This window comes from Lycium barbarum, chromosome 10 (genome assembly GCF_019175385.1).
Source record: "Lycium barbarum isolate Lr01 chromosome 10, ASM1917538v2, whole genome shotgun sequence".
Classification (NCBI taxonomy): Eukaryota; Viridiplantae; Streptophyta; class Magnoliopsida; order Solanales; family Solanaceae; genus Lycium; species Lycium barbarum.
This window is the reverse complement of record NC_083346.1, coordinates 114,596,229-114,609,136: the sequence shown is the minus strand read 5'-3', so window position 1 is coordinate 114,609,136 and position 12,908 is coordinate 114,596,229. Positions and strand designations below refer to the sequence as shown.

The following is a 12,908-nucleotide window of genomic DNA, read 5'->3' as shown; positions in this document are numbered from 1 at the left end:
AAAAGCCGTTTTAACTAAATGAATTTGATCCAAAATAAGTGTTACTTTAGAAACCAATAAAACGTTAACTATTTTAATCCAAATCTGTTTTTCTCTAATATCTAATAGATAATCTGTATAATTTTCTTAAAAGTCTCTTATTTACTCATTTTAGAAAGATAAAAAGTAATTTATTTTATTTTTAAAAGAGAACAATTTCCTTAACGTAGTAACTTTTCATAATTATTACTGTAAATAATTTTCTCAATCACAATGTCAAAACTTTAAAGGAAAATTATGTGACATGGCAAACATTTAGATTGTATTTACGAAACCTAACTACTGTATTTATGACACGTAGCTATCAACGTTGTGCTAATAGGTTTTAGCTGATGTAGCTGATACTGCATAATACAACCCATACCCACCTAATACAACTGAGTTGACACCCATTTGATACAGTTGATACCTGACTAACACAACTCTTTTGTGTAGTACAATAATTGTAAATACCTTTTGTATATATGCTAAGGGATTGTTTGGTAACTTGTTAGGAGTAAGTTATTCATGTATTAAATATCCTGCTAAAGTAATATAGTGTTTGGTAGCTAGTTATGATGTGAGTTATCCATATATAAAATTAGTACGGTGTTTGATTTGTAATTTAGAAACCCGCATTAACTAATATATGTATAAATTACGAGAGAATAAATATATTATTTTATATAGAGCAAAATGTGAAATAGCTAATACATAAATAATTAAACCCTGCATAAATTCCCTCATAACTAATTTATATATTACTAATTCCTGCATAACTCTAACAACCTAGGTCTCACTATATTTATCTCTCTCCTACCTTCAATTTTTTAACTTGAATACTTTGATAGATAAAAGCAAAAAAATGAATAGAAAATTTGGGGGAGGGAAGAAACCAACAGGAACTCCATCAATGGGTTGGTCAACTGTGGTTGTGGTTGTTTCTCTGCTTGCTGGTGCCTCCCTTGTCCACAATTTTGTCAAACCTGATTTGGTAACTCCCCTTATCCCACTTTCACTTTTATTTTGAAACCCCTAATTAGCAGAATGAGATTTGGGTGTTTTATTTTAAGGGGTCATTTGGTACCTGGTTAGCGATATGCAGATACTAATAATACATGGATTTATTTTATGTAGGTGTTAGTTATTCATGTATTTGTTATTTCACCTTTTGCCATGTATAAATAATAATAGGTTCCCTCATAACTTATATATGTATTAGTTAATGCGGGTTTTTAAATTGCAAAGCAAACACTGTACTAATTTTATACATGAATTACTCACCTCATAACTAGCTACCAAATACAGTGTTTCTTATGCAAGATTAATACATGAATAAATTATTCCTAACCAGCTACCAAACAACCCCTAAGTGTTTACCTAGCAAGGGCGGATAGCGTGATTATATGTTTGATAAAATGCCCCTTCAAATTTGCGGCTATCTAATGGTGGTGCCAGTTTAAAGACATTTGTGCTATCTCTTAACTATGCTTAGTTATAAAATGGAACTTTTATGCAGTACATTATGTATGAGTACACAAGTTCCCCTATGCTGAACTGTGATTCGAATTTAACTGAATGATGCAAAAATGAGATCGACAGTGCAGTCTACAATAAAAAAAATTCTAGTTTACATGAAATTTAGGTGTGCTAATAGGCATGCTTTCTAGCAATTGAGAGGAGTTTGTGTCTTTTCTCCTATGTCTTTTACCTGTCTGATATAATGCCCTTTGAATTTGTGGCTGAAACAAACTGGATAAAATTTATCTGTTAAATAGAACAGATAGGATATATTGATTCAATGAACGAAATTACAATAACTGGAATAAAAATAGCAATAGAACAGTAATAACCCAAGTACATATCGCAAGTGAACAAGGCGATCCTACTGAGTTAGGCTATACATCAGGATATCGTCGAATACGACTAACACAAAGCGCAGGAGGTATGGCTTGAATACCTCGTTCGTTGTACCCTGGAACGTCGGCAGGGCATTAATACCTGTCATATATGCAAAATGCTATTTTTGCGACATCTGCTGGCCTAGCCCTGATCTTATGGTATCCAGATGGTAAATCAAGCGTTGAAAAATAGATGGCTCCATATAATTTTTTGAATAACTCATCGATGGTTGGAATTGAAAATTTGCCTCACAGTGATGGCATTGAGAGCCCTATAGTCAACACAGAACCTTTAAGTACCATCCTTCTTCTGGACTAGTAACACTGGAGAGGAGAATGGGCTCGTGCTAGCCATGATGTCAGCGACCAGCTGCTCCATGACTTGTTTCTGGAAGTGGAGGTATTGATAAGGCTCGACATTGACCGGTTCTGCTCCTGGGTTATAATGAATTGCATGATCCTGTGGCCTGGATGGAGGTAACCCTGTGGCTTTTGAAACACATTGGCAAATCTTCTAGGATAGCAAGCAAGTCTAGATCACGGCTCAGTAGGAGTCGGATCTGCTTGAACTATCTGTAGGCAATAATATGAAGACATAACATCAGTAGCTGAATTTTGCCGAAAGCTATGCAATTGGACTGGTTATAGTTGGAATGTCCCCTTTCCAACTTATGGTCGTCCGTTGCAAATTGAACTCAAGTAGGCGATCTGCATAGTCAGTCACTGTCTTTCCCAACGTAGAGAGCCATGAAGCCCCTAGGATCACAGGTCCGCCATGCGTAGGGAGAACATACAGGTCAATGATAAGACTACACCCAGGAATGGTGAGAGCAATTTAGTGTTCAATCCCTTCGCATCTGATACCTTGAACGATGTCCACCATAACTGGAAAACTCGAAATGGAATCAATAGACAGCTGAAGAAACTTAGCCACCCTACTCTGGACAAAGTTATGGTCAGTACCTCTATCCACCAAGATTTGGACTGGAGAGCCATTCACATGACTGAGAAACCGAAGTGTAGAAGATGAAATTCCTCCCGCCAAAGCATAATACGGATAGCAGATTGCTCTTGGACTTCCAGATACTGCAAATCTTCTGCTAAGAGGTCGTCGGAGACAAATGGCTCTGGCAAGGCAGGGTCAATATCAGAGCCACAATGAGAAAAAGTAGTTGAGGCGGGAACTTACATTTATGATCGGCAGTGTAGTTCTCCTCACTATAGTAACATAACCCGCTCTCACGCTGGCTTTGGATCTCAGCATGAGTGAGTTGTTTAAGGGGTGGTCGATTTGGTGCTTGAGGTGAGTCTGTGGTAGCGGTGAACGAGGCGGAGGGATTTTGAAATGGGGATTGACTTGGGGTCCGGTAAAGGGGAGCCCCTTTATTAGCAAAAACGGGTCAGACCGGACCCTTTTCTGCCTGGATCCAGCGCTCATGGATATTTGCCAACTTAAATGCTTCTTTGGACGTAGTGATCCATGACCGAGAACTAAGTTTCTAATATCCTCTCTCAGTCCAGAAATAAAGTGTCTTACTATAAGTGCATCGGATTTATTATTCGTTTTGTTGGTGATGACTTCATATCTGCTCTGTAGCTCCGGGACAGTGGTTACCTGGAACTTCGCCAATTGGCCTTCAGCAGACTTGAGCCCCTTTGGCTGATAACGGATGTTCACCTTCTCATCAAAGTGTTCCCCAGCTGTTTGTTCAAAAACAGCCACCGCCCACCGATACCATTCTACAGCTTCTCCATCGAAGTAGAACTAAGCGAGAGATAACTTGTGGGTTTCTGCAATTTCGTAGAATTCGAAATAGCGCTCGACTTGGGATATCCATGCTTTCAGGGTTCTCATCACGGAATCTTCCCAGTTCCACAGGCGCTAGTTTTTGACGGAGAATTGGCGTCGCGGGCATATGGTCGTCACTTCTTTCCATTGGCGATGGCGGTCTACCTCCATTGTTGGATCTCAATGGTGAGGGGTTGTCAGCACCTTTTTGCCAACCACCTCCCATGACATACATTGAGTATCAGCAATATCCTTGGAATATGAATCCTGAACCTTAACTGATATACTGTTGAGAGCCTCCACTAAAGACCTCTGGATGAAAGCACCAATGAATCAGCTGGATAACAAAACTCTCTTAAATAGAACGGATTGGATACATTAGTTCAATGAACAAAGTTACAATAATTGGAATGGAAGATAGCAATAGAACAGTAAGAAATCACTGAGAAGAAGAAAGGGGATGAGGAGAATTACAGAGATAAGATGAGTAGGTAGAAACTTAATGCAACAATACCCTGAATCTGTTATGCACACTCATAGCTGTTTATAACAAACTCCACATCCTTCACACCCTGCACACAACACACGCTTCCCTTCACGTTTTGGTTACCCTGTCTTTACAATAAAATCAGCTCATCTTTTAGATGGATATTCTTATCCGCCGTGTCTGCCATATTGTCCTCCGTGTCACCACTTGGATTCATGACAGTGGCTATCTAATGAATAGTCCCAATTGAGAAATTTTAACTACTAATAATAGTGTTTCATCTCTAAATGCACACAACTTGACCTCTTTCGTAAGGCAACAAAAAGTTGAGTAATTTTTTGGGTATATGATGTCTGAGGAAAAAAGGTTTTTTCTACATTGGAATGTCACTAGCTTGGGATTTAAGGATGAAAAATTGATATTGACACTTTAGTCTGCACTATAAAGATATCTAACCTTATTGAATCTAGGTGATGAGTTACAAGAAAAATATCCGCTTATACAAGTGGTATGCTTGTTTCGGTGACATTACTACAACTTGAAATATCACTTATTCTATCTTTTGTCGCGAATTGCAGAACCAGAATGAGAGCATATCTTAATGATAATGCAGTTTACATGATTGTATGAGATAACTTTGTGTCTTTTCCAAAATGATATTTGGAACAATGTGAGTTGATCTTACTCTTTGTAAGAACTTACTTATTTCCTAGAGTTTTACGGCCCACAAAAAAAACAAAAAAAGATCAAAAGAACCATGTAGATTTTCAAGTATGTAGGCATTAGCATCTGAACAGTCATCTTTAAACTTATGTTTTTATCGATAACTAGTCAAATATTCCAATTACAATCATGGGAGCTTAGACATAAAATATGGTGTCTTGTGTTGTAAATATGCATTGATCTTAAAAATGCCCATTAGCAGGGTTCTCCATCATATCTGACTATTCTTTTAAAGTTCATAATCAGACACTAGAAGTACTTAACGGATATCATGTTTGCTAACATAATTTGATTCTTAAAACAGATCCATTATGTGATTAGACTTTTGAAACAGGAGGAGGTTGTTCAATACATTAAAAAATGGTTTGCAAATTTTAAGTTGAAACAAGCTTAAAATGTGTTCTGAAGATTCCTTCAAGAACATAAAGATACTTGACAAAACCTTAAGCTTTTACAGCCTATAACTGTTACATTTTAATCATACACGGACTTATGAAAGAAAATTTATCATAACGACTCATTTCTTCATCCCCTATTTCGTCCCAACAATGTGGTGAAAGGATGAGTCTTTAGGTATTGAGTCCAAAAATCTAAAAGAAGTGAAAATATCTTACTCTGTTGCCTGTCCTATACAAATGTTTAGAAGAATTCATCGTTTGTAACGGACTAAAAGCCAAAAGGTTACCGTAGGCAAATAGTAACAAAAGGTTATTTCGTACTTCTATATCTATATTTAGTCATCCAAGGATTAGCGTGCATTATATTGCTATTTTTGTATTTCTGATGTTTATGAGTATCCTTCTAAGAGGAGGAGAAGATTTGAATTGGGTATTGGGTTGGGGTCCGTCTGGCAAATATGAGAAGATAAGTTACACGGAGAATGAATGCAGAAATTCATAAACATGAGATATACACGGTAGTTATTTCCCTTCTTTATTGACCTTGTATTATTTTGTTTTAAATTTCTTTTTAACTGCTATTTGGATTGTGAGTTTTCGTTTAAACAAAAGTAGAGAAAAATATATTACTAGATGTATTGAGACTTGGTTAAATGGCTAGTCACTTTACTGAAAGCAGAAAAAATAAGGTGGCCTCTTCTGGATGTTAAATTCACAAAAGATTCATTTCAATAAATGAAGCTGAAACTCTAGCAACGACCAAAGACTAAGGGACTAGTTCATGGATAATTGGCGAAAGCCTCCCTTATATTGGGCAAGAGTTTAGTCGATATGATGGCTAAAAACAATATCCCAGTGCTACGAGTTTCAAAAAAAAATAAAAAATCCTAAGTATATCTTGTTAGTTGAAATTCTTTTTAAGACTGTTTATTGTTGTAAGGCTTTGACAGGCACATAACATTTTGGTGTAAGCCGGGTTGAGGTTATTATGTGAAATATCTTGGTATCAGTTACTTGTGATCTTCTAGGAATGATTTATCTTGTATTTACTCGATTGACCCTCTTTTGTAGAAGCTCATAATTTCTCTCTTTACTTCCTCCTAGTAGCTCCTTTTCCTATTGGTTTCAGACTCTTTTCTTATCTTGTAACATTTGATCTATTGTTGAAATTGCAGACTCTACCCCCTGTAGACAGCATAGATGGAATCAAGCAGAAAGATGCGGAGAAGCAATAATCTTTTATTTCTATTCATTTAAGTTTGATGAAAATCATGAAATGGAGTAGCTATTAACAATAGCGCGCGCACACCCCTCTCTTTCTCGCAGGACTGAGTTTTAGCACTTGAAGCTAAATGATGTTGCACATGTGAGATGATTTGAGTTCGGATTCACTGATTATTATGTTTTCTTGGACAGTCCAGTTCTTAGTTGTTCTTTCCCTTGTATTTCACAGTTGTTCCTAGTAGCGGATAAACCAAGTTTAGTGTTTCGTGTTTTACTAGGTTGTGCTTTGTGCATGTACGACTTCGTTGTCTGTCAATTGACCAAGAGACTGTAGCTCATTTGAAATGAAGTTCTCTTACCCAAAAGAACAAGAAGAAAATTATCCATGATTATGGTTCTGATGGCTTTTGAATATTGATGTTGCTGAGACTCTCTTAGATCTAAATATACATCTTCTAATGAAGTGCCAAAGCTAACTGAGTCCAAATGGTTCATCCATCCAAAGGGCCCCAGCCATCTGCTGAACTTACGGGGTCATTGTCACTTATGCGTTTGTACTGGTCTTTAATTTTTGGCCCTCGTAGTAATAACTTTTTTGCAGATTCATTAACTGACTATACTTGCGAAACATACGAAGGTTGTTTAAAACATTAAACAATGGTTTGAAAGTTTATAGTTAAAACAAGCTTAAGTTAGTCAGTCATATTATGCTAAAGAAAATGTGTCCTGGAGATTCCTGCAATAACATAAAGATATACAGACTTGTGGGTTTTCTATTTATGAGCGTACCATGGAACCTTGTGGTCTGGCCCTTTTCCGGACTCCGCGCGCACCGACTCTATCGTAATGACTATTTTTTCATCCCCTATTTCCTCCCAGCCACATGGTGAAAGGATGAGTTTTTGGTATAATATGGTGTGAATTTATGGAGTCCGATAAACCAAAAGAATTGAAAATATCGAACTGTGTTGCCTGTCTTATTTAAGATGTTAAAGGAACTCACATTTTTTTTTTTGATGAAAGGTAAGAAGAACCTCATCATTCGTAACATAAACTAAAAAGCTACCTTAAGCAAATTGGTAATAAGAAGTTATTTTTTTCCTTCTATATCTATATTTAATCATTCAGGGATTAGAAGTTATGTTCCCAGTTTTGTTTTTATGATATTTAGAAGTATACTTCTAAGAGGAAGAAGAAGATTTGATATGTTTGGTTTGAGATCTGGCGAATATGAGAAGTTACAGGAAAGATAAAAATATGAGAAGTTACGGGAAAGATCAATGCACAAAGCTATAAAGATGAAATGCAAATACCTATTTCCCTTCTTTATTGACATAGTATCTTTTTGCTTTAAATTTCTTTTTGACTTGAGTAAATGCCTGATCATGAACTGAAAGTCTGAAAGCAGAATGGATATGGTGGCCTCTTAAAAATTTTAGATCACAAAAGATATTATTTCAATAAATGAAGCTACATAACATATTTCCTGACACATCCTATAGCAACGACCAGATACTGAGGGACTACATCCTTAGTTAATTGGCAAAACCTCCCTTATACTAAGCGAGAGTTTAGTTGATATTATGGCCAAAAACAATATCCTAAGTATATCTTGCTAGTTGAAATTCTTTTTAAGACTGTTTATGGTTCTGGGGTCTATTATACAAGAAATGGGGATATTGATGATGACGTCACACATCGTATTGGTTCAGGGTAGATGAAATGGAGGATCGCTTCAGGAGTGCTGTCCACCGGAACTTAAAGGCAAGTTCCACAAAGTGATGGTGAGACCGTCTTTGATGTATGGAACGGAGAGTTGGCCAGTCAAGAACTCTCACGTTCAGAAGATGAAAGTTGCGGAAATGAAAATGTTGCGATGGATGTGTGGGCACACAAGAAGGGATAAAATTAGGAATGAAGATATTCGGGATAAGGTGGGGGTGACATCAGTGGAGGACAAGATGCGAGAAGCGATACTGAGATGGTTTGGGCATGTGAAGAGGAGGGACATAGATGCCCCAGTGCGGAGGTGTCAGAGGTTGGCTATGGACGGTTTCAGAAGAGGTAGGCCGAAGAAGTATTGGGGAGAGGTGATTAGACAGGACTTGGCGCAGTTCTGCTTACCGAGGACATGACCTTGGATAGGAGGTTATGGAGGACTCAGATTAAATTAGAAGGCTAGTAGGTAGTCCCGCTTATCTTTTCGTACAAGTAGTCGCAGCTTTTTTTATAGTTTATTGTCCTTTGATTCCTACTACTATCTGTTGTTTCTTGTACTTTGATTATCTTATTTATCTGTGATAGATACTGTCTTCTTTTTAGACTGCTTGATCATGACTTTTTTCGCTTTCGTTAGTTTCATTTTCATACTGCTTTGATCAGGTTATCCTTATCTAACCTTTTTTCGTTATGTTTTCTCTTGAGCCGAGCGTCTTTCAGAAATAGCCTCCCCAGACCCCACATTGTGGGATTTAACTAGGATGTTGTTGTTGTCGTTGTGTAAGGCTTTGACAGGTACATAACATTTTGGTGTAAGACGGGTTTGAGGGTATTATATGAAATATCTTGGTATCAGTTACTTGTGATCTTCTAGGAATGATTTATCTTGTATTTACTCGATTGACCCTCTTTTGTAGAAGCTCATAATTTCTCTCGTTACTTCCTCGTAGTAGCTCCTTTTCCTCTTGGTTTCAGACTCTTTTTGTATGCTTGTAACATTTGATCTATTGTTACAATCGCAGACTCTGCCCCCACTAGAAAGCGCAGATGGAATCAAGCAGAAAGATGCAGAGAAGCAACAATCTTTCATTTCTATTCATTTAAGTTTGATGAAAATCACTGTTACCATTCTAAAAAAAAAAGTTTGATGAAAATCATGAAATGGAGTAGCTATTACTAACAAATAGGAACCCCACCGGGCCATCCTTTGTGTTGGATAGAGTTTTAGCAGTTGAAGCTAAATGATGTTGCACATGTGACATGATTTGAGTTCGGATTCACTGATTATTATGCTTTCTTGGACAGACCATTTCTTAGTTGTTCTTTCCTTTGTATTTTGCAGTTGTTCCTAGTAGCACATAAACCAAGTTTAGTGTTTCGTGTTTTACTAGGTTGTGCTTTGTGCGTGTACGTCTTCTGCTTTCTGTCCATTGACCGAAGTGACTGTAGCTCCTTTGAAATGATGTCTCTTACCCATAAAAAGAAGAAGAAAATTACCCATGATTATGGTTCTGATGGATTTTGAATTTTGATGTTCATTGGATTCTATCATTGCGGAAAGGATCAAAATAACCCATCTACAAAACGAAATATTTTAGTTCTATTATTCATTATGCTTTTGGGGTCATTAAATTATCGTTAGCAAATCATCTCGTACTTGCTTTTTTATCCTAACGTAGCTCCAACATGAAATGTAATTAAAGGTAAATTTTTTAATCTCAGTTAATCATATAGGACCGTGTGAAATGCACATATTCCAAGTTGATGCTTGTTAAAATCAAGGATAACTACACGATTTGCTAATGGAAAAGAGATAAAATTAAGAAAATTTTGTATAGTGAAAAAGTAAATTTAAGCCTTCTACCTTTGATCATTTTATGACCACTGATCATGCTTTGTATTATCAAATTCAATAGACTCCCTATTCTTATTTCATAGTAATGCAATTTTAGTCTTTATATTCAATTTGTAGTTGGATGTCTTACGATATTGTGTTAGAAATAAGGATAACTACATGACATAGCTAACTCTACTACATATTTCTATTTAGTAGCTATAGTTTAAAATAATTACATCTCATAACAATAATAATATGTTAAATACAACTTATAGCTATATATATACACACAAAGTAGAATACCCTATCATCACATTATTCACTTCCAACTCAACCCTCCCATCTCTCTCTCTTTCATCTTCTCCCATTACTCTGCCGCCGGCCACCACGAAACTGCCGGAGCTCCGGCGAAACAGATCTAAACCAGATTTCGGCGTCTTCTCCGCACAGTCACGCCGGAAGTTGCTTCTTCTCCCTTTCCCCTCTTCGATGTCATCTTCTCCGGCACAACGGAGCAACCTTCTTCTCATTTTCCCTTCTCCGGCGTCTTCTTCACCTTTGATCGGAAAATACATTATTTCTTCAAATTTTTCATATCTGATTGAAATTTTTCAGATCTGAAGGTGACGGTGATGATAATGGAGAAAAGAAGGAGAAGGAGAAGAAGGTGTACACAGATCTGATCGAAATTTTTGATCGGAATTTTTTTTCCAGATCTGTATATACATATTTTTCGGAAGTTCTTTTTCCAAATCTGTGTATACATACACTGTATACAATATTTTTCGTGTTTTTCGAAGAAATATTTTTGTATACAAATGAATAGAGTGAATTTACGCCTGTATACAAATGAATACAATCAATTTTATTTTTTTTATTCAATATTTGAGTGTATTCGTTATTTTTTTGGTGTACATATGTTGTATACAGTGTTTTTCGCCTGTTTTTGTTAATTTTTTTGGTGTATCTATATTGTGTACGCCTGTATTTGTTGTATACATACCAAAAAATATGGTGTTTGTTAATTTTTTGTGTATATACGTTTTTATGTCTTCATTTTTTACTCGCTGTATTTATGAATACAGTAAGCCAATTTATGAATACATATAGTCATTTTCATGAATACAGTGAAAAAATAGGATTTTTTTTGTTGTATTCATGAATACAACGAAAATAAAAAACGAATACAGTGAAAAGAACGTATACAACCGTTGGCAGCTGGGTTGTTGCTACAAAATGTAAATATTGAAACATTTCCTATGTGGCTTGATTAAAACCCAAATGTTTGTCATTTATGTAGTTTGCCCAAGAAATAATAAGGAATAACTACATGGCATAACTAACTCTACTACATATTTATATTTAGTAGCAATAGTTTAAAATAACTATATTCCATAGCTAATAATAATATGTTAAATACAACTTATAGCTATATATATACAAAGTAGAATACCCCATTATCACATTATTCACTTCCAACCCAATCCTCCTACCTCTCTCTCTCCCATCTTCCCCCGCTGCTCCGCCGCCGGCCACCACGAAACTACCGGAGCTCCGGCAAAATGGAAAGCAATTAAAAAAAAAAAAAAGTGATGCTGCCATGGCAGCATAGCCAGAAAGGAAAGCAAGAAGTGACGCGAGAAGACTGACGCCGCCATGGCTGCATAGCCAGAAAGGAAAGCAAGTAATCATCACCACCTATTTACAACACATCTGTATCAGCACAAAGAGAGGACGCCGGAAAAGAAAAAAAACTTAGATCTACGCTGGAAAAGAAAAAAAAAACTCAGGTCTAAGCCAGAAAAGAAAAAAAAGCTCAGATCTAACGGAAGTACTTCCTTTTTGTTGTATACATATAGTGTATACAGTGTCATATCTGGATTTTGAAATGTATACAAATGAATACAGTGAACTTTTTGAAGTGTATACAAATGTCAGACGTTGTTGTATTCGCCGGAATTTTTTTCCGATCAGACTGGGAAACGTCCAAATTTTCGTTGTATTTGTTGTATATTTACCGTGTATACAATGTTTTTCGCTTGTATTGTTGTATACATATAGGAAAATATGGCGTATTTGTTAATTTTTTGGTGTATCTATGATGTATACAGTGTTTTTTTCTTGTATTTGTTGTATTCATATCGAAAAATATGGTGAATACAATATAAAAGTAGCTACAATGAATACAGTTGAGTTGAATACATTTAAAGTGAATACAAAATTCAACAAATTTTAATGATTGTATTCATGAATACAACGACATGAATATAATAAGCAATTGATGTAAATAGGTAAAATGTAGCTAAAAAGCAAAAATAAGGCTTCCAAGTTAGTCATTTATAAAATTTCCCAAATAATAACCCTTGTGGGCTCTTATAGTTCATATAGCAGTCTTTAATGTATGTTTTAAGGATTCGAAATTGTATTTGGTAACCGGAGAAAATGGGAGTATCCCACTTCTAGAGTTTGGGCACATAATTTTTTGGAAATTAAATTATTTTCTATTTGTTTCGATCATATTCGGACAATAAAGTTGTAATACCCCGTACCTTTAACCTAAGCTTTGACCATGATCCTAGACTTAGAAAACCAGATAAAGAATGTGGGAATTTGAAATTTCCTCTTCAGTTGTAAGATGGGGGTTTACGCCCATGAACAGTGACCATATTTCAGTATACGCCCCGTATTTCAAGCCGTAAACTGGTACCAAAGATTTCTGAGCATTCTGGAATTTGGCATTTGGAGGTTACATTGTTAAATACAGACCGTATTTTGAAATACGGCCCGTATTTCAAAATTTATTTGGAATTTG

General features: G+C 36.1%; 1 long non-coding RNA gene across 1 annotated transcript; it reads left to right on the top strand.

The window, feature by feature from the left end:
• Positions 1-446: 446 nt before the first annotated feature.
• On the top strand, positions 447-6,958 carry LOC132615606 (uncharacterized). The gene is made up of 2 exons (XR_009572759.1): positions 447-1,012; positions 6,492-6,958. It is a non-coding gene; the product is annotated as an uncharacterized LOC132615606 (long non-coding RNA).
• Positions 6,959-12,908: the final 5,950 nt, after the last annotated feature.